This window comes from Myotis daubentonii, chromosome 8 (assembly GCF_963259705.1).
Source record: "Myotis daubentonii chromosome 8, mMyoDau2.1, whole genome shotgun sequence".
NCBI classification, from domain to species: Eukaryota; Metazoa; Chordata; class Mammalia; order Chiroptera; family Vespertilionidae; genus Myotis; species Myotis daubentonii.
The window spans coordinates 22220302-22242185 of NC_081847.1; the positions used below are offsets into that span (position 1 = coordinate 22220302).

Below are 21884 nucleotides of genomic sequence, written 5' to 3' on the forward strand. Positions count from 1 at the left end.
AGATTACTGCCCATTACTATCACTGTTTTCCAGATATTACATAATGAACTTGTAATATTTCTTTCTAGCTTCCTACTGAATTGTGAGCTATTGTTTAAAAACCACATCATTTTCTGTTGCCATGATTTTTTTTCCCAACAAAAAACCAAAGTGCATTGTACGCCCTTTGGCCAGTCTTGTATGTGCCTTGATCCAACGCTACATGTATTCAGCTTCTAAAATTCGACAAATTTTTCATACTTCCTTAAATATGAAAAATTATGGTCTTATTGCTGAATAAAACAAAAAAAAAGTACAAAATAATTGTGCTTGCTTTTTCGGGATTATGTTACTATCACTAAAGTAGCAAATTGCCCAGCACATTAGTCTAAGCACCCCCATGTATTTTTCTAGGCATAAAAATAAAACGTTGGCTACAAATAAAAAAAATAGCAGTATCTTGAGCTTGTGTATCATTTTACTTTAAAGAGTTCAGTGTTTCATGCATAAATTAATTTCCTAACAGCCTTTTTAAATACTCTTATTTTACTTATTCATTCCATTGATGGAAAACTTCAGGAGAGGTTTTGTGACCTTTCTGGTTTGTACCCTGCTGCCATTATCCTGCCAGACACTTTTTAAGGTGATCTCTGAAAAACTAATATTTTTTTAAATAGCTTTTGATACTGTTGTTTGTCATCAGAGGATTTGAAATCTCAGATGTACCACTTACCGGGTATGTACTTAAATACAAACCATTTATTCTTCTTAGCTCAGTTTCCTTATCTATAAAGTGGGGCTATTAATAGCATCCACCTCACAGGGTTGCTATAAGGATTAAATGAGGTGATATGCATGGAAACTGTACAAATGTTCAACAAATTGTAAGTTACTACTATTTGGTCAAGAAAAGTTAGCCAGGTGTTCCCAGGTTTTTGCTAGATATTGCTCCTTCTTACTATGCTAATGAATCTCTCCGCTGCCTAAGTAACCTCATTCATTATTCATTTACCATCTTCAAATGTTTTCCAATATTTTCTCTTTTGATTCCTGTTATGGAGGTTAGCTGTTTTCTAGGAATAACTTTGCAAAAATAAATGTGATTAACTTTAAATATAGGAAACATGTTCTGAAGGAAATTTGACTTTGCTTTCAGAGGTTTTGAGTAGTTCAGCTGCAGTCCTGACTGAAGTCAGGGAAAGAGCTAGATGGTTCCATAAAGTCCCTATAAACCTATGAGTTTATAAAAAGCCAAAATCCAACAGATTATATTGACTATTTTCCAGTTAGTATACCTTCCATGACCACAGGAAATTTTGTTTTCCTGTGCATTTAATAATTTTACCTGGGATAAACCAGAAACATGTCTTGTACCAGCAAATATAGAAAGCACAGAGAGGTTAAACCTTTATTCTTTAACTAGGCTTGCTACAAAATCCAAATGCTTCACTGAAAAAATAGATATCCTTTCAATAGAACAAAACCACAAGTCAACTTAAAGGGCACTAAATTAACTACAGATACATTTGCATATATCCCAAATGAAATATTCCCAATTTTTATTGATCAGATACTAACACAAAACTGTAGGGAAAATATCCAATCCTGAGTATAAAGCTGACAGATTTAACAAGAATACAACTGTTGAAGTTACCAAAAAAAAGAAGTAAAAATCACTGCCTTGCTGATTGTTTGACAAAAATCAGAAATTGTTTTTGGATGCAGCCTCTAGTAACCACATTAAATCACTGTGCTTACACTCTGATTCCCTATTAAAACGACACTGTGGTCTATATTTCAGCAAGTCTGTGTTAGTAAAGGTATTCCCCTGTGCCAAAGGAACTACTAAAAAACTCTGCTTTACTAACGACAGTTTCTGACTAAAGCATGTTGTACAGCAACATGCCAACGTGGCAGTTTTCACGAGGAATCCAAAGAGACCCACATGCTTTAAAACCTGAAGTGTGGGAGTTAAAGGCACCAATCCACCACTATATTTAATATTAGCTCATCTGCTGCTGAAAACAGTAGAGGCCTTTAAAATTTTAATTCCTTTCTCCTACTTAGCATGATTAGCAAATCTTAATTTAGCATGGTTTTGGAATTGAAGCTTCTGCACTTTATGCTTTTGGACTTTGGTTAAATTAGCAAAAGGTAACTCATGCTTATTGTGAGAGTGTAAAATGTATCTACAAGCAATTTCAATAGCCAATGATCTTCACTGAGTGGCTTCTATATTATAAACAGCAAAAGCTTTGCCTTCAAGAACTGTATTGTCTAGAGGTTGTTAGACATGAATATAATCTAATGGAAGTTTACTGTGACTGCAGTATCGAAGAAATAATTACATCTGCTTGGATGAACCAAGGAAGACTTCACGAAGGAGGTAAAATTAGGGCTAGGTATTGAAAGATATGAAGGTATTGAAAGAGAAAGCAAGAAAAGCAGATACTGCCCAGCCAGCATGGCTCAGTGGTTGAGCATCGACCTATGAACCAGGAGGATATGTTTCAATTTCTGGTGCCCAGCTTGCAGGCTTGATCCCCAGTGAGGGGCATGCAGGAGGCAGCCAATCAATGTGTCTCTCATCACTGATAATTATATATCTCTCTCCCTTTCCCTTCCTCTCTGAAATCAATAAAAAATGTATTTTTAAAAAGAAAGAAAAGAAGATACTGGCTATGGAGTGAAAATGGTAATCAAGTCATGGAGATAGGAAAATAGGGCAATAATTTTCAGCGGCTTTGTTCAGGATCACTTGGGGAGGCTTTATTAAGATAACCAGTCCTCAAAACAGAGCTACCAAATTTAAATCTCCCAAGTTAAGTAAGGTTCGGCATTTAATTTTTTTTTTAATTCCAAAGGTGATTCTGATGAGGCTGAAGACCACTGATTGATTTTATTTTAGTTTTATGTCAGGCTTTGTAATGTGGTGAATTTCATATTGAGAAGTCTGCTTGATATTATATGGCTGGTGCATAAACAATCAGTGTACTTGAGGGATATTTAGTAGAAATAAAGAATACTAGATGAAGGATGAATGAGGAGTCATCTTGAAGTAAGAAGACAAGTTAGAAGACTATACAGATTCCAGGCAAGCAGCAATAATGGCCTGAACAGGGGAAAATAGTTTTCTTTTTATTTTTTTAAAATATAATTCAAAAAATACAGGAAAGGTAGAATTCCTAGAAATTGGAAACTGAGGAAAGAATAAGAAAGATTTGAAAATGATTTTCAGCTCAGGTAAAAAGAATGCTGATGGGGCAATTAATGATAGAAAACACTAGAAAAGCAAATTTCAGAGTATTTTTGTACACACTGGGTTTGAATAGGTGACCATATGCACAGTACAGCTTTATACTGGCTAACTATTAACACTGCCCTCTTTAAACTTTCATAGTGACTCAGTTTAGATGATAAATTGTAATTGCCTTGGGTTTAACATATTTTAATGGTATCCCTCTGGAAATGTCTATAGGAAGTTGGAAATGAATGTCTGGGGACAGATCCTCAGCATCAGGAGAGGAATTCATACCTAGAAGGTTATTATCAAAATTGAGAGGTTAGATGAGATCACCAACAGAAAGTGGGCAGAGAGAGAGAGAAAATTGATGATCAAAGGATAGAAGAGGGAAGAAGAGTCCAAAAACTAAAACAAAACAATGTGGGGGGGGGTCACAAAGGAAGAAAAATCATGAGAAGAAAATATTATGAAATCAGGGAGCTAGAAATATTAAGAAAGGAGGAAGTAAAAAATTCAGTCAGGCCTGGCTGGCGTAGCTCAGTGGTTGAGCATCCACCTATGAACCAGGAGGTCATGGTTTGATTCCCAGTGAGGGCACATGCCCGAGTTGCGGGCTTGATCCCCACTGAGGGGCCTGCAGGTGGCAGCTGATCAATGATTCTCCCTCATTACATCTCTCTCTCTCTTCCTCTCTGAAAACAATAAAAAAATATATTTTTAAAATACAGTCAGAAATATAGACTGGAAAGAGGACACTGCTGAATATGGAAAAAGAGGAGATCTACAGGGATTTTGAATGCAGTGTCAGCAAAGCAATAAGGCAAAAGTCTCCAGGATATTGACAGGATAATGGGAGATAAAGAAACCAAAAATAATGATTACGACTCTAAGAAGTTGGGAGGGTGAAGGAATCTTGGTCAGTTGTGTGAAGGATCAAGATAGATAAAAAGGAAGTGAATTCCAGGAGGGATATTTGTTGACCACAGGAATAAGATGGGGCATACAGAATCAGGAATCTACAGTGAGGGCAGGAGCATATTTCATAGGAGAAAACATAAACAAACCTTGAGATGCACAGAGGTGTGGGCCAACTCACAGCTGTGACTCTAGATGACTGAAGTGAGTCTGACAACCTACAGTGTTGAAAGAGTCACCAGCAAGGACGACAAAATCACTCAGAGAGTTGGAAAAGGTTGGTATGATGGTAAGATCTCTAAAACCATTCCTAAGCAAGATCAGAAAATGTCCCAGAGATTAAGAAGAGGAAGAATGTGATGATATCAGGTGATGTTGATGTAAAATAAGCACTTCCAAAGTAAGGCTTCTGAATAAAGGTGATGTAATCACAGTCAGGAAAGTGGTCTTTCGGGGGCAGGAAAAATTTATTTGAAACTCCCTCTCCCCTCCCTTCATTTCATCAAATAGTTACAACAAGAGATGTAACAGGTAGCAGGGAGGGTCATTCTCAGGGAACAGATGTCAATTAATTCAAGGTGGTGGAAAAAACGTTAAGAAAAATGTTCCTTGTATGGGGAACTGGAACCCAAAGGTAAAGAATTTCAATGCTCTCAGTGGAAGCAGTTAGGAGATGGGCCAAAAAGGAGCTCAAATCCTTAGAGATACAGAACAGAAAAGGAGCACAGAGGAGGGCATTGCACCTAGGACTACAACAGATGATCACAGTTAAAAAAAAAAAAAAAAAAGAAGCATGTTGGCCATGAGAGATAGGTAGAAACTCCTATTAAATAGTAAAGACATTCTGAAAAGATGAAAGAAAAAGAGCTAGAACAACCAAATCACCCTTGCTCTATTGTTTGAACATCGAAACATAATTAAATCCAAATTTATCTCAAAATACACACTGAGGAAGTATTTCTATCCACCCACCCCAATTTCTACCAAGCTTTCCCACAAGTATCATAGGATTGCAGGTGAAGGGGCAAGTAAATCACATTATGGACCCCTCCCACTTCCTATCCCCCATCTCATTTTTACATTATTTGAGTGAAATGAGATTAGAAGTAAACCTCAGTGCTGCCTTGAAAGTTTTTTTTCTTCTTTTTACAGGCTTCAAAGGGAAGCATGCAGCCACAGGGGTGTGGAAGTTGGGGATAATGGGATTTTACAGACTGATTGTGTGTACACATAAAAGCAGGGCTTCCTTTGCAATGCCAGCTGGCCAGAGTGCAGAGGGGGCAGACTAGGAAATTACTACCCAAAGTAATTACCATTCTGTAAGTACAGCATAGCTCTAATAACTGTGACATTACAAAGCTGAGGCTAGTTCATATCAATGTTCCATTAAAATATATGGAACCACTGCTGGAATTCCACATTTTAATTTCATAGAGATGAGGACCAATGACAATTTTTTTTATTGTAAAGACTAGGTAAACAAAAGCCTAACAGAATTCTCTTTTTAAAATACGTTGTGTAAACCTTAACAATGCCTTACACATACAGTGGGCTTCCTAGACATCTGGTGATCATGCTGCTGCTGCTGCTCCATTCGATGAGGACCCTGTCAAGAACAGTGCTAAGTGTTTTATATATTTTAATATTGTTTAATTCACATAATAATTTTACAGGTAAGAATTATTATGTGTTGTGTGTTTTGTTGTTAATCCTCACCTGAGGATATTTTTCCACTGATTTTTAGAGATAGTAAAATGGATGGGAGAGAGAGAGAGAGAGAGAGAGAGAGAGAGAGAGAGAGAGAGAGCAATGTAAGACACATTGATTGACTCCCACTCGTGTCCTGACTGGGGCTGGGATCGAACCTGCCACCCAGGTATGTGCCCTTGACCAGGAATCAAACATGAAACCTTTTAGTGCTCAGTTGACACTCAAAACACTGGCCAGGGCATTATGTGTATTTTGAAGATGAGCAAATTAAGGCTTTGAAAGATCATGGAGATATTTTATTCATTCAACATTAACAATGATGTATTGAGTACCTACTAAAAAACTCTTAGGGCTGGGTATACAGCAGCAAACCCAAAAGAGATAAAGATTGCCCTAACCGGTTTGGCTCAGTGGATAGAGTGTCGGCCTGCGGACTGAAAGGTCCCAGGTTCAATTCTGGTCCGAGGGCATGTACCTTGGTTGCTGGCACATCCCCAGTAGGAGGTGTGCAGGAGGCAGCTGATGGATGTTTCTCTCTCATCGATGTTTCTAACTCTCTATCCCTCTCCTTTCCTCTATGTAAAAAATCAATAATATATATATATATTTTTAAAAGAGATAAAGATTATAATTGGGGGAGGCAGGAATTCAGATATTGCCTATAAAAACAAGTGAATAAAAAGTGAAAAACTGTGACAAGTGTCATGGCAGGGAAAAAAACATGGTTCTATGACTGAGCATAACAGGAGAACCTGTTTAGACTGGGTAGTAAGGGAAAGTCTAAGGCCTGAGGGATAAAGAGTCAGCCATGTGAAGAATGAGGTAGAGCATGTTCTGACCACAGGAAACAGGATGTGTTCAAGATTCAAGCGGGGAATCAGCTTAGTGAGTTTAGGAATGTCAGAGGGCTCAAGTTCAGAGAGAAAGACAGAGGTGAGCTCAGCGAGGCAAGGCTGGATCAGATCCTGCAGGGTCTTGTGGGCCAAGGCCAAGGTAAGAAGTCTGGACTTCATCTTAGTGCAAGAAAAAGCAATTGAAGGGAGTAGGTGGGGGAGGAAGAGGATGAGAATGATGTCTGGGATCAGACTATCAGATATCATTTGTAATAATGTCACTAGTAATTATGGAGAAGAATTTGTAATTTGGAACAGGATGGAGAGGAGAGAGGGGAAAAGATGCCAGATATATTTTAGGAGTTTTAATGACATCCTTCTTAAAGTTTATAGTTAGGAAGTGGTGGAACAATGATTCTGTCTGCTTCTAAAGTTTAAGCTCCTGACCATTCTCTTTAAATAGCAGGAATATTTCTTCAATAACTTTAAAAAGGAGTTTAAGTCCAGAAAAACAAAACACATTATTTTCCTTTCCTGAGATAAAAACCAGGAGACATTTTTAGGATTAAGTCTCAAAACATTTTAATGGGGCAAGTGTGAATTTTTCTACCAAGGCCTAAATTCAGCACCTGCCCCATGATGCCGAATAGTGACTTCTGGCCAATATTTAATTGCTGTACATTATCCCAAGAATAACTCCTGTCTTTACTGCAGCTTTCAATAAATTTAAACTCAGAGTTGGCAGACAAACCTTAGTGTTTACATTCACTACAACACCTTTTCATGATCCTTTTGTGTCGTCTAAGAGCCAGAATGGAGTTGCCACATCACCAAAGCTTTTTCCCAGGCTTGGTGCTCAATTTGAGATACATAATCCATGAATACAACTACCTCATCTATAAAGGTAAAGGAATGCCAAGATTATTTAATGTTTTTTAATAATTAATTATTTTTTAAGAATAATATTTGATTTGCTGAAATGCTTTATTTGGAGTATACTTATCAGACACATATAAATAGAGACAGGTATTAGAGATCTATGTTTATCCTATGCTTTTAGCCAATAACTCATAGAATCTTAGAGCTAGCTAGAAGAGATTTCATGAATTTTGGTGATGTGTGCTAACAAATCAAAAAAATTAATCCCCTCAATGTTTTAAAAATAGTACAAAATTTGAAAAAAAGTTTGTAGTCTAACTGTAACTAGTTTACAGTTTTTAGTGGAAAAACATGTTACTAGTTTGTGAATCAAAATATGGATCCAACTACTGAGCTGCACACAGCTTATAACACTCACCATGCAAGAGTTGAGGTTACATTTGTTATTGTTATTATCTGATATATGAATTATTTCACTTAATAGGTTATCTATATTCCTCATTAAAATGCAAACTCTATGAAGGCAAGTAATTTTCCCCTTGCTGTTTCACTGCTAAATCACTCCAACCTGTAGGATAATGCTGAGCACCTAGCAAACACTCCAAAAAATATTTGTTGGATGAATGAATAGAATGAACAAGCATCAATGGTGTGTCACTATCATCTGAGATAACCTTTGTTAAAGCTCTTTGTAAACTGCAAACCATTCTACAAATGCAAAGTATTAATCACCATCTTCAGGATAACTAGCATAGACAATTTACTAAGCATTCCACATCCATTACCTCCTTTACTTCCCAAGTCACAAAAGAAATGGAAGTTCAAACAGATTATGCAGCCTGCCCTATATTACTCCGTACAAATAGAACTAGAACTCCAAAAAGCAACTTGATTCCAAATGCAAGACTCTTAGCTCCAGTCTCCTGTCTTTTCTATGTTGCTCTCTTTGTTGTGAAATGCTGACCCCAAGTGTACACAACAAAATATATACTATAATACTCTATTATACTATATGTACAACTGGTATTTGAGATGATGATTATGAGCATTGTCTTTGAATTAGACAGATCCAGTTTCTGTCACTTACTTGGAATATGGCCTTGGGCCATTTAGCTAATCTTTCTAAGCCTGTTTCACCTTCTATAAAATAGGATAATAATAGGACCTCTCTAATTGTAAGGAATAAATTATATATTTCAAGCTGTGCACTTAACTCATACCTGGCTCTTAGTAAGTACCAAGTAAATTTTATTTTCATCTTTGATGATGAAGAAAGATTTTCCTGGTTTCTGATATTATAACTGACATTTGAACATAGGGTAACAAAAAGTAGGAAGTAGGGAAACAAGATAAGTAGCCTTCTGTGCATTTCTATTTTCCCTCTGTACCCTGCACTGATTTTACAGAAACAAATACTAACAGGGCATACCTCTCTCCCTCTCCCCCCAGCATAGTACTGGGATCATTCTATTACCTTACTACCCTCTGGTAAAGGTACATGTAGAAATGTCAAGTGCTAAAAAATATAAAAATAACAATTTTAAATAAAAGGTTTGTTATCTTAAAGCTGCTATAATGATAAAAGTTTTCATGTTTTCTAGAAGCCTAATAAAAATTTTTGTTGTATAAGAACAAATATCTAGATTAAAGTCACAGAGTTTTTACAGTGTATCAGTGTCTGAGCACCAGGGACAGTGTTCCAGATGAATCGGTCTCTGCTCCAGGGAATAAGTTTTATTGGAAAAGAGTGTTAATAGCCAGATACATGTCTCAGGCAAATACACAGTCTGTTGTTGTTTTTGTTTTAAATATATTTTTATCAATTTCAGAGAGGAAGGGAGAGGGAGAGAGAGATAGAAACATCAATGATGAAAGAGAATCATGCATCCACTGCCTCCTGTATGTCCCCACTGGGGATCGAGCCCACAACCCAGGCATGTGCCTTGACCAGTAATCTAACTGTGACCTCCTGGTTCCTAGGTCAATGCTCAACCACTGAGCCACACCTGCCAGGCCTACACAGTCTGTTTAAGTGCAATGCCAAATTGTATAATAAAGGCTATCTCTTTCTAAATGTGAATCAAAATTAGCATGCCGAGAGAGAGAGAGAGAGAGAGAGAGAGAGAGAGAGAGAGAGATCTATTCATCTACTAGAGCCCTGGTGGGGAACTGGGTGATGAGGGATGGAAGGGGCAGGGAACCTGGTCAGCCCTTATTGCTGGCCAGGCCTAGGGACCCCACCTGTGCATGAATTTTGTGCACCAGGCCTCTAGTAGATGCATTGAGCATCTGCTTCCTGGTGGTCAGTTCACATCATAGTGACCAGTCGTTCTGGTTGTTCCGGTCATTCCATTGTAACAGTTGCTTAGGCATATATATATATATATATATATATATATATATATATTCTCTGGTTTTATAAACAGATTGAAGCAAGACATTACTATTTCCTAATTTATTACCACAATGCCGATCTTTTCCAGGTGTAGGAATTTAGTTAACATTTTTTCTCAGATAATTCCTCTTTGAACGTTAACTAATAAATAGATTTAAAGGGTTAGGTCTAAGAGGGGAAAATAGATTTTAATATTAATTATAGTGCACATATTACCTAGAAGAAGTGTGCCAGTACACAAGCACATTAAGCTTTCTCACCTGCCCAGACAAATTTCATGAGGTCTCCGATCCTTCACCTTTCCTGACAGAGAGGTAGCAGTAAGAGCCATTAAAACCAATTATCACTTCATGGTCATTTTAGGACAAATAAGGGGAGAAAAGAGAAGAAGTTCTAATTAAATATTTAATAAATACATAAAAGTAATTTTATGTCATTTCAAAGAAAAAAAAACATTTACTTATGACAAAATGCATATGTGTGTAATATTTAAAGCTCAAATGAAAGAAATTAAGTGTAACTTCTTACCAAATGTTCACAAAATATTTAAGTATCTACTAGCTATAGTATCATTTCATATAAAAAAAATATAGGGTTAAGAATATCTTAAAAGGATGCACTGCTAATGGGAATGCAGACTGGTGCAGCCACTGTGGAAAGCAGTATGGAGTTTCCTCAAAAAATTAAAAATGGAACTCCCATTTTACCCAGTAATCCCACTTCTAGGAATATATCCTAAGAAATCAGAAACACCAATCAGAAAGGAAATATGCTCCCCTGTGTTCATAGCAGCACAATTTACCATAGCTAAGATTTGGAAACAGCCTAAGTGCCCATCAGAAGATGAAAGGATTAAAAAACAGTGGTACATCTACACAATGAAATGCTATGCTGCTGTAAGAAAAGAAAGAACTCTTACCATTCACAATAGCATGGATGGAACTGGAGAGCATTATGCTAAGCGAAAAAAGCCAGATGGGGAAAGATAAATATCACATGATGTCACTCATTTGTGGAATATAATGAACAACAGGCAACAGAATAACCAATTTATTCTTTAAAAATCTTTCTGGCACAAGAAATAATTTCAGAATATATTTATTATAATATACTAGAGGCCCGTGCACAAAATTTGTAATGGGTAGGGTCCCTAGGCCTGGCCAGTGATCAGGGCCAATCAAGTTCTCCACCTCTCCACCTCCCCAGCTCCCCACCTCCTCCTTCCCTTGCTCCCTCAGTGCCTCACTGCCACCACTGGTAGCCCACCATGTTCTGTGCTGCCCCCTGGTGGTGAGCGCACGTCATAACAATCAAACTCCCAGTCTCCTGGTCAAACTCCCGAGGGGACAATTTGCATATTAGCCTTTTATTATATAGGATATTTCAGAATATTTTCTAAAATTTAATGTCAACACTGAAGTGTTTTAATGTAGATATTAAATGTAGACATTAAAGTGTTATACAATTATCTTCCCAAAAGCCCAAGAAACTATTATTTTTATTTAAAAAAATACTGAAAAAGTGACAAGAAATTAGCATGTTCAAATATGTCATTCTTTCATATAGTGTAGTAGTTAAGAGCATAGAGCTTTGGAGTTGAGCAAACCCAACTTCAAACCATACTGGTTCTACCACTTACTAGCGAGCTAACTCTGTACAAATTACTTAATCTCTCTAAATTTGTCTTTCTAAACATTTCTTTATAGGATTGGTAAATAAATTTAAAGTATATGAAGTGCTGACTATAGTAGTGCCTGACACATTAATAAGTATATAGCATTTGGTAGCTATAGGCAATATATTCCAAGAGTTAATTGTGCAAATTCTGAAGACCTACTTCTTAGGTTCAAAGCCAAAATTTCCTATTCGTTACTTATTTGGCTCGGGGCAAATTGTTTTACATCTCTATATTAACATTAGTAAACACACAAAAACTACAAGAGTATCTTGCATATGGTAAGTGCTCAATAAATGATAATTTTAAAATTGCTTCAACTGAAGTTTCTCAGTAACTAAACTTTAAAGAGCATATCAGAGCAATTTTCTCTTCTGATATCTGAGTTGACTAGCATTAAAAATAAATGAATACCATCAATACAATCTATATCCATAATCTTTCCTATATGCCAATATGCAATTATATTGATCATGCTCCCAGTACAGACTCCCTAGTTTCAGGTTTCCCAGATACAAATCACCCAGAGATTGTGACTGAGCAGGTCTGGGTGGGGCCTTGGAATATGCATGTATAATTTGTTTCCCAGGCAAGTCCTACCCTGAATCAGTTGAAGTTATGCCCATCCACAGAACCTGAGAAGAAAATCTAGTAGTCACATATCAGAACAGAATTATTGTTTTAAGTATTACATAAGAGAAATGAGAATGTTAAAATATTTTGTATTCAACAAACATTCTTTTGGAGTATTTACTGGTAATAAATATTTACTGACCATATATTACAGTACATTGCACAAAACAGTACAGAGGGAGTTAAGTGGAAAATAGATCTATTGTTAAAAATTAACATTTTTGAGGTGAGAGTAGCAAAGAGAAAGGAAGATCATCCTTGGCAAAAAAAAACCTCATAATTACACACTGTTTCTCCTGAGGGCTTCAGAATTTACTGGGACAAGAGTCCTGTTGTTAAGAAGCATAGCTCTTTGAGAAGTCTGTTATAGTTATTTATGACACTGCTGCTATTGTGAATGAGCTAACAGAGCTAATAACTTAAGAACATTCAAATAACAAATTCACTACAAAAGTAATTTAAAGGGTATAACCATTTCTTTTCTTGACCCTCTGAACATTAATTAGTATTTAGAAAAATATTATAGTTTATCTTTTATGAGTAAAATTAGCACAAACTAGGATCTGTGGGCAACTTCCACAACTGAGGGATACGGAATCTACATCCTTCTAGAAACACAAGCATAAATGATTATGTAAGGAAACCCAAGTGCAGTAACACCAAAAATAGCACTACTATCATTCTACTGAATGTAGAACACATAAATTATAGTATAGCAAATGTGTGTATGTTTCAACATAATATATCATTAATTACATTACCCCGTGTGGTCAAGAATTACTGTTTAACAGTATAATCATTAAGTAACTCTCTATAATCTCCCGGCTAGAGAATTACTAGTTACTTGCATGCATTTGGGATAAAATGGATTTAAATGCAGTCATTATAGCTATTCAAATATTACTGGTCCATAGGAGCATGAGCTAAAATAAAGCATCTCATAGTATTACTTTAAATATGATACAAGGGAGCAGGCACAAAACTTCAGATTTTTCAGTTTTTCACTGCCCCAAGGATTAGGAAAATAGAAGGCCACTTAGGACAACTGAGTGCTCACTGCTGAGTGGTGAGATGATATGTGGAATTTTTTCTATTTACTTTTCTGATCTTCCACATTTCCAATAAAAAAAATAATCTTTTCCTGACCAGGGAAAATAATTCCTTTATTTAAGGATATTATCTGAGAGATCAAATTTATTTGAATATTACAGTAAGGCCATTAAAAACTTCGTCCTTGAAGAGGCTTAATCATGTTCCTCCTCAAGGAAAATTTGTCTTGAGTCCTCCTCATTTTGTTCAAAAACTAATAATATAAGAAATAATAATAATATACTAGTACTGAATTTCCATGTGCTACTTCCAAATGTAGGTTTCAAAAGGATGGTTTACAGTAACAATGCTAAGTGATAACAGTTTTATGGGTACTCCTCCTAGTCATCTGGTGTGTGAGCCAAAGAAACCCAGTAAGGCCTGGTGAATGAAAAATGGTTACCCTCTCTGGGCAAAAGGAGAGCCATAGCCTGCTAGTGGGTTGTCATTAAGAGTACAGGACTTAACCATGTAGGACTTTTATTACCCATCCTTTGCCCTTCTAATCTCTAATTTTTTTCATTTACTCCATCACCATTTTTTCTTTCCTAATCTCTCTTTAGCTTTGGCCTGTCTCCACAACCAGTTCCTTTAGGAGGCACTGAAAGGTATTGAATTTAAAAAGAGACAACTGTAGACAGACCTTGGACTATGTGGGGAAGATCTATGCAGCCTCCCCTACAGACAAAATGGGCATTTCCCAGAGCTGATTCACAATTGATTTGTTAAGGGATACTTCATCTGTAAGATAGCTTTAGTCAATGTTCCTGGAGCCTTTTTTCAGTTTTTTTGGAGTGCCACACCAATAAGCTTGGTCTAGTTTCCCTGACTTACTGCTGTTTTAGAAGGCAATAAGGATCCACACATCAAAGAATTCACCATGAGTCTTTAAAAATAGTAACACCCTCTGATGGTGTTACTCTCACCTCACAAATGTTGATTTTTAATAATAGGTCTATTTTCCAATTAACTCCCTCAGTATTGTTTTGTGCACTGTACTGTAATATATGGTCAGTAAATATTTATTGCTGGTAAATACTCAACAAAATGTTTATTGAATAAAAATATTTTTAACATTCCCATTTCTCTTATATAATACTTAAAACAATAATTCTGTTCTGGTGTGTGGCTGCTAGATTTTCTCCTCAGGTTCTGTGGGTGGGCACAACTTCAACTGATTCAGGGTAGGACTCACCTGGGAAGCAAATTATACATGCACATTCCTAGGCCCCACCCCAGACCTGCTCAGTCACAATCTCTGGGTGATCTGTATCATCAGGCAGGTCTGGGAAACCTGAAACTAGGGAATCTGTACTGGGAGCGTGATCAGTGTATAGTTGTATATTGGCATATCGGAAAAGTTCATGGATGTGAATCAGAAAGCACCTATCAAAGTAAATTCTGCACAATAGTCTGGACTAAGTAAGAAGATGTAATAAGTGCTCACTGCAAGATTTCAAAGAACATATTCCTCCAAGAATCAACACATGGGAACTCGGCAATGCCTCATGCAGAGCACTCTGAGGTCCTCAAACTGAAAGCTATTTGCTTTGGGTTCATATAGTGCAGAAGCAACTTAGGAGGCAAACGACATAAATGCCATCACCACATTCCAGTCCAGAAGTTTTTATTACAGTAAGTTTAGCTCAGGGCAAGCTGCCTCAATCAGCACATTGTGATGGCAAATACACTGACTGTAGTTTCTTCTAAGCGGTTTATAGCACTTGGGTTGTTTTTAAGAAGGATTCATGAAACAGCGCTAATCAACACTTTATAGTTAGAGCTGCTAGATGTAACACTCACAGTTGGTATGCTTTAATTGTTAAAATTGGTTGCTTTCCAGATGAGCACAGTTGATTTTAACTTTCAGTAAAATCATTTAAACTGACATGACAGATAACCCCTACCCTTCCACCACCAGCACCATCCCTTGAGATATAACTCAATTGTTAGAAAAGAGAAAAAAAACTATAAATGAATATAAATAACAAAATATTTACCAAAATGAAGTACCAGAAGCAAAGTCAAATAAGAAAAAATGTTTTCCAAAAATTTCAAAGACCTTTGGCAATGTTGAAACTTATATAGGCTTAATAAATGAAATCTTCTGAAAGTTGGAAAATCTTGGTTCTCTTCCCATCTTATTGTTGTGATCTTCTCACATATTAATTTACTAACCTCAAATTTCATAGTTCTAAAAGTATTCTGACAATTGTTATTCTAGACGATGTCCAAAAGACAGTTTCTCAAACCAATAACACCATAATTACTAAAATTATATTTTAAGTGAACAGATGAAGCCCAGACCATCCCCCAATTTCACTTTTTTAAAAGCCATATTTCCTCATCAAACCCCAAAGTGAAAGAAAACTAAAGGGTAAAAAAAAAGTGCCTGTCTCTTATCCACCCATGTTATCAGTTTAAGACAAGATGCAAGTGTCTTTCACTTTCCCCAACCAAAATTCAGGAACACAATGCAGAGGTCCCTTTGGCTTTTGATTTCAAATTTTATGTCAACTTTATTACATTAATGGGAGGAACATTCATTCTCAAGTTACACTAAAGTTTACACTTATACTTTACTTCCCACTCTGATTGTAAAATCCGCTTCCTTTCTTCTCAATAGTTTTTTTGTGTTTTGTTTTTGTTTTTGTTTTTTTTTGTTTGTTTGTTGTTGTTGTTGTTTGTGTGTGTGTGTGTGTGTGTGTGTGTGTGTTGGCTCTGGTCCACGGACCACACTTTGAATAGGACTAACCAGCTAGCTTCCAGCTGCAGCAGTTACTATCCAACTCAGGTCCAACCAATTAGTGACATTTGCTTCTCTAGCTTAAATATCTGTGGGATTTTGGTTAATTGGCAATTCTTAAATGGCTGCAACAATTTTAGGGCCTTCTCCTCAATTGACCTTCATCTTATCAACCTAATCAATTTGAGGAGATTGGAAGATGAAGACATTAAAGACATCTTTACTCTCAGTCTCTCTGCTCTTTAAGACCTAGATGCCTCCTGTTTTGCTCTCCTATATGACTTTCCCTTAGAAGACAAGAATTTTGGCCTATCCCCTTTTGGGAATGAATTGCTGGCTTGAAGATACTTCAAATGACAATTGTCAGTTGCCTTATCATGTACAGTTTACATTTGATAATTTCTGTAAGGCATTTAACAATGTTTAATTATATCCTCCAGGACCATATGGAGGACAACAAGCTGCATAGTAATGTTATTGGGTGTACTGAATAACAAAACCTCCAAAATTGTTCAAGAACATCCTGAAGAGAGCTCTCTAATAGCACCTCATAGGACTCTTTCCTGGAGCTGAAATTTTTCAAACATTTTATCAATATTTATATCAATTTATCAAGAACTTAAATAATGGCATGTAAGACCTTCCTAAAGAGAACTGTATCTTAGAGATAGAATTAATATGTTTAATGGCAGCAGATTTCAAATTCATGCATTCATACAAGAAAGAAATTATTGAGTGATTGCTATGTGCTCAGTGGCAAATCCTGGGCATATAAAAATAAAAAAAATATAATGTGTCTTCAAGAAATTTATGACCTAGAAAAAGAGATAAAGAAACAAATTATTATGCTGCAATGTAAAAAGTACTGCAATAGAGAAATGTGTACATGATTAAGAAAAATAGAAGTGCTACCTGACTCCCACTTGGAGAGTCCAGGAAGATTTAGGATGTGAAGATAAAGATATCACATGAGCAGTTGTTCATATAGGTCTGTCATTTGGGACACATACATGACCTGAGATAAAGATTTAGGGGAATCAGAGCATTGGTGTTCATTAAAGCCATGGGTATAGATGAGATAGGTCTAGAAGATTATACAGGAAAAAATAAGCGAAGTCAATGGATGGAATCTTGAAGAATAGCAGCCACTAAAACCTGAGCAGAAAGAGAGAGATACCCAAGAAGGAGACAGAACAAGAGTAACCTTACCAATTCCCTACATGTTGTAGTTCTTGGGGTTGTTTTATCAGCCCTATTTTTCTATATATGCACTCTTCTCATCTATTCTTTTGGTTCCAATTACCATTGATAATATGTTATTATTTTCTGCCACTTGAGAGGCAAGGTCATGTTCTAAGAGTGAAAAAGCAGAATTAGATAGGAACTTGAGAAAAATGATGAGGTACACTGGGGAATTCCACTCAACAATTCTTCGTTGAGCAATATGATAGGCCTTAGTGTATGTACATGGTGGGATATGGCAGTGAAAAAAACCCAACTAAGAAAAGGGGTAACCTCATCAATTCCCTAAAAGCTTTAGCTCCTTAGAGTTCTGTTCTTTGTCTTCTTCTCTGTCTATATACCTACCAAATAGTCACATGCACTCTTTGGGTTATGTAATGTTTATATGATAATATGTGGATGCAAGCCTCATGAAGCTTACATTCTAGTGAAAAATGGGCAGAGAATAATGAAATAACAACAGCAATTTATCTGGCAAATGATATGAAGAAAAATAAGATAGAGGAAGGAAACATAAAATGAAGAGACCTATATTTTAGATAGAGTAGACAGGAAAATGCTGAGGAGGTGATAAATTTGAGCATAAAGCCAATGAAAGTGAGAGAGCAAGTCTGCATCTGTATAGAGCATTGGTTTTTAACCCTGACTGCACATTAGCATCTCTTGGGAATTTTTTAAAACAAAAAGAATTTGTGGGTCCCACCTCTCAGAAATTCTGAATTAATTGGTCTGGGATATGGTCTTGGCACCAGATTTTTTTTTTAAAACCCATTTATTCTAATGTATAGCCAAGATGGAGTGGAAGAGCTTTAGACAGGTGTAATTACAAGTGCAAAATCCCTGAGGGAGGAGCAATGCTTAGAGTCTAGGAGAAAAATATGGGCCAGCTAACTCAGCACCATTATTCAAATAAAGATTTGAATAATGGTGCTGAGGATGAGCAAAAGTATTAAATTTTGTATTTATACATAAAAACACGCACACATACAATTTTTTGATTTTCAAGAGCAATACTTAGCAGCCTAAAGGTAGGATTGACCCAGTCCTAGGAGTTTGGATAATAAATGTAAAGAAAGAATAATAGATAATTCTTAAATAATGAGCTATTGGGTATAAACTGATGCATGAAAGAACTGAAGCCAAAACTCAAGGAGAAATGGGAGGGATGAAGTGACAGAGGGTACAGTGATCTCTTCAGACAAACCAAACAAGGTGAGTGGGGGGAACTCAGCTGACCACAATTCCAATATAAGCCAAAGGCATATGATGTCTATTAAATATCCTAAGGCAATCTTAGACGTATTTTAAAAAGTAGTGGTTGGCCCTGGCCAGTGTGGGTCACTTGGTTGGAGTATCTTCCCATACATAGAAAGGTTATGGGTTCAATCCCAGGTTGGGAGCACATATGGAAGGCAACCAATAAATGTTCTCTCTCACATTGATGTGTGTGCATTTTTCTCTTTCTCTTCTCCTCTCTTTAAATCAATAAGCATGTCCTTGGATGAGGATTAAAACAAATAAATAAATAAAATAAAAAATAAAAAGTAGCAGTTGGCCTTCATTAGATAATCACTAACTTCCCTTCTGCCTATAGAATGAATATTCACTTGAACTTGGGAAAGTAAAATCAATCCATTATGGAAGGAAGTAGCCTAATCTGCTCTGAGCTGAGTAAAAATGTTTGGAATATAATATGTTCAGTTCAGATGAGCCATTTTATGAGAGTCTCTGATGAGCATAGAGAGTGTCTAAAGATAGCCCATACGGAAAAATAATCTGGAAGTCATTTCTATTAGGAATAATAGTCTTTTTTTTAACCTGATGAGTATGATGACCTAAAAGTTGACATTCATAAGTATAAGAGAGTGGAAAAGGTCCCAGGCATAATAGAGGAGTTCCTATTTCTTTATCTTAGCAGTAAAGTGGTACAGAATAATGAATAGACTCAAAATGTGGTCATTCTGGTAAATGTTAAAAGACTAGAGTTATAAAGCTAAGAGGTCACAGTATTTCAAGGGGCACCAATGTAGATGCTGAATTCATACAAAAGAATCATAGAAGGGACCATGACATAACTGGCCCCTATCTTTCATTAGAAGACTCCCAATGCACTTTATGAATAAGCCCCTGTATGTTTCTAATGGGAAATTTTGTTCTGACTAATATGTCCTTTAATGTATTGGGAGCTGTGAGAAGGGGGGAAATGGAGAAGGGTGTCAGGGAGGCTGAACTCATTAAGAAATATTTGAAACTATACTAAATTGGAAGACTATAAACTTTAAAAATAAACAACTTTGATGCATATTAAGCACCAATTATATAGGAAACATATCGGCTGAAAGGCTCCTCAAATGGTAGAGTCAGCAAGATGGAAACTCAATGATTAGGAAATACACACATCTTGTTCAAAACCCATTTCTTCAGTAAATGAAAGTCAAATAGGGCAAAGATGAGTGTGAAGTCCTACATCTTGAGGATGACTTCTCTTCTGGACATGGAGCACCACTGTGGCTTTCTGAAGAGCATATAAAGAATGTGACCCCTGAGGATGTGACCATTCCACCCTGGAAAGCAAGCTCTGAGACGTGGTGGAAGCTGGCAAGGTCTGTCTGTAGCCAGAGTCAGGCTGAGGAAAAGATCCACTGATCACTTCAGCCGGCTCTTGCTTATCTCCTGAAGCCTTGGGCATTTCCAATGGGAAATCGCTGGTGGGATATAATTTGAGATAGGCACAAAAATAGATTTTATTGCAAAAAATGTCCTATAGCAAAGCTGTGTTACTCTAAAGAAAGAAAATTGAAAAGATAAGTTCTCCATGGAATTCAATTCACTATCGACATGTTCTGCCCTTACCTTGACTAAAAGCCAAGTAAATGGTTCTACCTCTCCACTGACCTATAGGGGAGGGGCTTTGGAGTTTGGTTACTTACCACCTCCTTTATTGAATGTTTAACAACACTTCAGGGGACACAGAAGAAATAAATGCATTTTACCAATTTATAAGATAATCTCCACATTAGAATTCTAATGTATGTAAAAAGGAATAATAAAATTAAAAATAACTTATGCAAAAAAAACTTAATCCTTTAAAACATCAATAGATTTAGTAAGGATATTAAAATACTCAGGTAAAGCAAGTTGCCAATTTCAGGTGCTTCGTCAGTATCAGATCTCAAGAAATAACATAATCGTATATCTTTTGATATCTCTCTGCAGTAGGCAGAATGCTAAGAAAGGCCTCGGTTGCCTTTCACCTTGTATAATACCCTCCCTTTGAGTGTGGGTGGAAGTGAAATCAGAAAACTTCCAAGCCAGAGAAGGATTTAATGTGTCATAAAATGGAGATGGCCACAGATGCTCAGAGTGGCTCCCTGCTGACAGTCAGCAAGAAAACAGGGACCTCAGCCTGGCCAACAGCAAGGAACTGAATTATCCCAACATTCTGAATAATGGAATGATTTTGAAAGCAAATTTTCCCCCTGAATCTCCAGATAAAAGTCTAGCAGGCTAACATCATGATTTCAATCTTTTGAAACTGAGCAGAGACTCCAATCAAGTCTTCTAATCTACAGAATTTTGAGATAATAAATCCATGTTGTTTTAAGACATTAAATTTGGGATAATTACACAGCACTAGAAAACTAATATACTTTCTATTTTTTTTTGTAGATTTTTCAGAGAGAAGAAACATCAATCGGCTGCCTCTTGCACGCCCCCTACTGGGAATCAAGCCCACAACCTGTGCATGTGCCCTGACCAGGAATCAAACTGGCGGCCTCTTGGTGCATGATGCTTAACCAACTGAGCCACACAGGCCAGGCCTAATATACTTTCTATACATAGTTCTATCTACTCACAAAAATAAAGGTAAAAAACCTGATTTTCTAAATTGTTACAAGAAAAAGATTTAAAGATAACCAAGAAGTCAAAAAATTTCACAGATTCCAGGCTACTCACAGAACATCTGAATTAAAATAAAATTTATATTTTGTAAGTACATATGAATTGATTTCCAGAAACCCATGTTGTATACATTAAAATAAACTTCATACCTTTTTCAAAAGAGGGAAACATGTTAGATCAATAATCCTAAAATATCTTAGTAAAAATATAATGCTTTAAGAGGGAGACAATATAACTTTTCCTATTTAAATCTTGGTAGAATAAAAATATCCTATTTTTAAAAGAGAAGTAGGAGTCAATAGATACAAAGGTCAGTTTTTTCATAAGGAATAACAAGGGACCAATACAACTGGTTGCCATTCGTTTCATAGTGTTGTTGCTTAAGGGAAATCCAAACGAACATTTTTTTTGTTTTTTGATATATGATCTTTACTCACTGAGGGATTCATGAAAATAAAAGGAGTTCACAAATAAATACGTGGCAGACTTGTAAACTTATACTATGAGGTTTATTGCCTTACAGATTATAAGGCAGCAAAATTATAAATGCCTTCCTCCCTCTGCAGGCAGTTCATCTGAAATAAATCAAAAGATTCCATCTGACACAATACTTGATGTCCTTTCATTTCCTCAATATAGAA

General features: G+C 36.4%; 1 protein-coding gene across 1 annotated transcript in view; it reads right to left on the reverse strand.

Annotated features, from left to right (window-relative positions):
• Positions 1 to 21884, reverse strand: part of LOC132240154 (ADP-ribose glycohydrolase MACROD2-like) — a 619136-nt gene that overhangs the window by 335990 nt on the left and 261262 nt on the right. The window lies entirely within an intron of this gene.